Raw genomic sequence first — 5,507 nt, forward strand, 5'->3', positions numbered from 1 at the left:
GTGGTGGTCGTGGCCACATGAGGTGTTGTCTCCTTACAACTACTGGCCGGTGATGACAATGATGGCTTATGCCGAGCTTGTGGCTGGTGAATAGCTGTGGAGCGGCTTCAGGAAGCCGTACCTACACCACGTGAATAGTCGGGACCCCTGCCTCCCTGTTTCTTAGATTGCCATTTTGCCGATTCTGGGAAAAATCTGGTTGTTTGGGGAATGCTCCACTGCCGGGTGTCAAGATGGGCTCCTTTGTGTTCTGGTGCCTCAGCGGCAGCAGCAGACTCTGAGAGGACTCCTCGGGTTCCACCTTCAATCGTTTCATCTGGGTGGGCTCACTGAGAGCCAGAGGGCTTCTTCCAAGATCACCTTGTTCCGGAGGTGGGATCTGAGGAGACTGCACCTGCTCTGGGGGCTGCACTACATGATGAGTAAAAGACAAGGGATTTGAAATGGAGTTGGTCCTGGTGGTAGACTACTCGGGCTCCAGTCTCTTCCGTTTCTTCAGATGACCAGCTAATGCCATAGCAGAGGCTCCCTGCCACGAACCATGTCTTGACTTTCTCTACCTGCAGCCCATAAGGCAAGCAGAGAAGGGCATATTGGCTCATCTGGGATATGGAAAGTAGCTGAAGGTTTGCAGTAGGTGTTCATTGCTGTCCGGCTCACTGGTCTGGGATGCTTGGGTCCACACAAGCGGTGTCCCCGCAGAGATTAGAGGTGAGCTATGAAGACTGCTGGCCTCTTTACTAGGAGGCATGGATCCCCACTTGTGCCCTCCAGAGACAGCATGGTCCGGCCGGGTGGTGGCTGCCAGCCTCGCACCAGGGGATGTCGGGGAAAGGGGAAGAGGGCAGAGGGCCTCCAGGTCGGCGTAGGCTGCTGCCTCGTGCCGTGTGGCCTGCTCTGAGCCCATCTGCACAGTGGCCCTGGACCGGGACTGCTCCCCACCGCATGGCCCCGAGAGCCTCTAAAACTGTTTGGATCACTAGAGCCGTTTCGATCACTACAGCTGTTCTCTCTTCTCTCTAAGCCACTTTGTTAGTTTCACTTTTCCCCAGGAGGATACAGGGTACACAGTCATACTAAAAGCCAAAGCTTGGGTATAAGGCTGGAAATGAGAACCATAATTTTCCTTCCGCCCCGAGTCAGGATCCACCAACTTCAGTTCACCTCAGTTAGGTAAACTTTGGTCTTTCCCTGTAGTGTATGAAATGATCTCTTGTTATCCGGGGAAATTGGTTCCAGTGCTTTCCACAGGTAACATAATATGCAGACGCTGAATTTCCTTTTTAGAAAATGGAATAGTATTCATATACAACCTCTGTATGTGTTCCTGTATATATTAAATCACCTGTAGATTAGTTATTACACTAAATACAATGTAAATGCTATATAAATATCGCCTTGTCTGGGGAATAATGACAAGAAAAATTCTGTGTATGCTCTGTAAAGTTACATTAAAAAAATTCCCATCTACAGTTTGTTGAATGCAGTGATTTGGAACCCACAGTTATAGACAGCTGGTTGCATATGTGGAATGACCACTAATGCTAGATGCTGGGCTAGATACTGAGGATTCAGGAGTGAGTAACATGCTGAAGTCTCCTCCCTACTGGGTTCTCCCACAAAAGGAGGCTGCTAACCCAATAACACAGCATTTAATAGTCAGGTGCTATGAAGGAAAGGCCCACAGGTCCCGGGATGTCTGGTAAGGGAATTTCATCTGGTCTTGCCGTCCGGGAAGACTTTCCTGTGGGAATGATATCTGAGCACAGCGTTGAAGACCAGTATTAATCACGGGAAAAGGGAGAGAAACTTGTTTTGGGCAGAAGGAGCTGAAAGTAGGACTTTCCTAAGACACAAAGCCCCATAAAAGAGCCAGTGAGCCCCAGGCTCAACTCCTCTCCATGTAAGCTCAACGCAGAGTTTATAGAGTTTGCTGTGGTAGCTTAAGGACTCAGCTGGGGGTTGCGGTGGGAGTGCGCCTTAGGTGAGGACGCTGAGACATGAGTTCATTCCTTTGGTAAACAAATCTTTATTGGATTGCGCTGTCTGGCCTGGTCAGGAATAACCATGACAGATGCCAATCACGGGGCCTATTAATAAGAGTTTATCGTATATTAAGCACTAGACTAACCGCACTTTCTTATTTTATTCTTTAGTCTGAGGTAAGTACTATTATTCTCTGTTTTTCAAGTGAAGATGCTTAAGGAAGTTGAGTAGCTTGCCTAAAGCCACCCAGCTAAGCATGGAGCCCAGGCTGTCTGCCTTCTAAACCTGTTATTCACCTCGCCCCTCCTTCCCCTTAGATGTCGGGTGCTGGAAGGCCTTAAAAGTCATCCTGAATCATTTATACCTGAACTTGCAGTTCAGATGATTCACATCCTTCCTGTGCTGGTGCATCCCTTCAGCATACAGTCAGCATGTTTTGGACCAATATTTCATGCTGGGAATAGAAATGTTTTCTCATTGAGTTTATTGGTACTTTTCAAGTACACAGTACAGTTACATTAATCACTGGGATCTTGTACCTTTACATGACAGATCTTGGTTCTCATTTTTTCTCCATTCCTCTGCCCTCCCTTCACCCCCTCCATCCTCCCCTATTTACAAAGACTTTGTTTCCATTTTTCCTTTTCTCTGGCAATACAATTTTTAGGTCAACTGATTGACAATTGAAAAAAAAAACCCTATTGCTATCAATTCAACAACACTTTGATAGAGATTGTATCTTACTAATGCAGCAATGTCTACAAACTCTTGAAAATTTCAGTATCTGTCTTTAAGAGTTCTGTTATTCTATTTTCAGAGGATGGCTGGTATAGACCGGACTGAAGAAAAAAGCTGTGTGTTACATGGGGCTCTTTGAAGCAACAGAATGTTTGATGAAATATCTGGGTACCCCAGCCCTAGTCAAGTTGACACGTGGAACAAATCCGCACAAGTTGCAGTGTCTCTGGAGCCTGGCTCCAGGACCTGATGCCCCTAAGGGACCTTCTAGTGTATGTCACTAAGCTTAATTCCCCGGAAATGAGGTCACCTGCATCCTAATACTATAGTAGAGGTTCACTGTGCAAGACTTAGTCTTTGGTTAACTAATTATTACAGAGACAGAGGAAATTGAATCATTAAGTGAATCTTTTCTCTTGGAAATGGGGACTTTTGATGACTCTGCAGTTACATGAAAAACATTTTTACTGTTTGACTAGCCATTTATCTTTGGCAGAAAGGAAAAAAAATAGTAAGAATGAAGCTGAACATGAAAACCAATTACCTGCTCCTCTTTGGAACAAGTCGTCTTTTCTGAAAATGATATGGGTTCTTATGGATTAGGCAATTAACCTTTTGGAGGGATTTACAAGGCACTTTGAGAAAACTTTCCCATGGAGAAAATAATATGTATGTCAGGCAAACTTTGTGAAGTGCATTTTTTTTCCTTTTATTTTTGGAAACATTGTTTTTCCTTTACTGCATTGTCCTTCTTAGCATGCTTTCTGAGAAGAGGAGGAGAGGACTGGCTACATAATTTGCAGGGCTCAGCACAAAATAAAAATGCAGGACCTCTTGCCTGTTTTCAAAGAGTTGTTCGCATAGACAGGACCGAGGAAACAGCTGTGCATTATGTGGGGTTCTTCAGAGCAATAGAATGTTTGACCAAATATCAAATGCGGGGTCCTTCTGAGTGTGGGTCTCACACCTGGAGTCTGGCTGCGGGAAAGACCTTTGACCTTGCAAATGACAATGTTCTAAGAGTAGTTTTTGTCATTCGGCATCGATGACTATTGTAATTCAGTTGCCTGTCTTGGAGTTTGAGCCTCAAATAGAGAAGGGAAAGCTGGGGTGCTAAGGGCTGTCTAGATCCCTGGGGACCTCTTTCACTAGACCCTAGATGTTTCCCAAATGTGGATTTGTTTTCATATGAGCTATAGTTTAGATGTATTCATTTAACAATCTAATGTCTGTAAAATTAAGTGTAATGCACAAAAAATATTTTCAATTCCTTATTGGATTCCTCATGAATGTTAATACGTAATATTGATTTATTTCTAAACTGTATAGCTTAAAAAAGAAAAAAAAATGAAAAAAGTTTCCCTCTTGTCCTAATTCCTCTCTGCCCAATTTCCTGCAATAGAAAACTGATATTCTTAGTTTGTTATACACCCTACTTCGTATATATCCATGCATATTCAAATATATTCAGTATCTATTTTATATTCACAGAACATACCTTATTCACAAAAGGTTTCACATTTTACACATCATTCTGCATCTTACTTTTTTCTTTTAACCAGTTGTTTGTGATTAATGAGAGACAATAAGGTTTTGGGAGAGGGAAGGGTTGCTACAAAACACCATTACTTAGAATATTTGATCACCATAGCATTATTTCCTGTATGCTTGGGATAATAACTGTGTTGTTATTTATGATTTTAAATTTCATTGTTTTTACTGACTTTAGTGTACATTTAGGTATACCCTATGATAACAATCATCTTTAGAATTTGTATCTGTACATGCTATATTTTGATTCTTATTTTTTCCCAGGATTTTAAATTGTTAAATGAATACATCTAAACTATAACTCACTTGAAAAAAAATCCTGGGTTGTCATTTCTTCATACTTGGTCCTTTCTTGGGGTTTGCTTCTTATATTTTTCTAAGAAATGCTGTCAGGTGAAGGTACTTTCTCAACAAAAAATAGGTTTCAGAAGTTCCAAGTGGGTTTATTTCATCAACATAGATCCAACCATGCCCATTTTCACCTATGCAGAAACATATACTATACAGTGTTGACATTTGCAGTCAGAATTAAGCTTAGAAGCCTTGAAAAGTAAATAGAATAAGAGAACGTGGGAAATGGGATGGTCGTTTGTATATCATTTCAGTGAGAGAAACGAGAGTGTGGAAGAGCTTATTCATGGGAATTACCCTTTAAGACACATAAATCAAACGGTTGGTTGATGGTTCTTTATCCAGTCTTGAAAAAAGAAAGCAAATTGCTTCTTTCCTATTTTCACTTCCATGCCACTTTCAGATAAATTCTTGATAGTCTAACAGTACCTTTCTACCAAAGAACATTATGGTCAATCAGTGTAGTGAGTGCTGTGACTAGACACTCAGAATCTCCCTGACCCTAAATTCTGAGCAGAGACATTCTCTGTCTGCTTGAAATGTTGGAGGTTCCCTCTCTAAGACGTACTCTCAGGTTCAGAGAGTCATTTTGCCCTAGGAGCAAGGACACTTCTCCTTCTTGGGACTAGGTATAATTGGAATGGGTGTGTTGGCACTGGCTGAAACTACATTCCCACATTGCTTTCCTGGCTTGAGGAGTAAAAACTATCAAGATGGGAGTGGCCAATAGCAAACCTCTGAAATTGCTTCCATTTCTCCGCTGTGACCAGCCTAATAAATAAAAAACAATATCGGAGAGCAGCCATTCTCATTGCATCTTCATTTAATTTATAAGGCTGGTGCCCACAAAATCTGAATGAATCCTGGTGATGAGAGCAGAT

General features: G+C 42.3%; 1 pseudogene; it reads right to left on the bottom strand.

The window, feature by feature from the left end:
- Positions 1-907, bottom strand: part of LOC104852441 — a 1,726-nt pseudogene extending 819 nt beyond the window's left edge.
- Between the last annotated feature and the right edge of the window lie 4,600 nt (positions 908-5,507).

The sequence above is a fragment of the Fukomys damarensis genome, unplaced genomic scaffold (genome assembly GCF_012274545.1).
Source record: "Fukomys damarensis isolate Sample0158 unplaced genomic scaffold, DMR_v1.0_HiC HiC_scaffold_34, whole genome shotgun sequence".
Taxonomy (NCBI): Eukaryota; Metazoa; Chordata; class Mammalia; order Rodentia; family Bathyergidae; genus Fukomys; species Fukomys damarensis.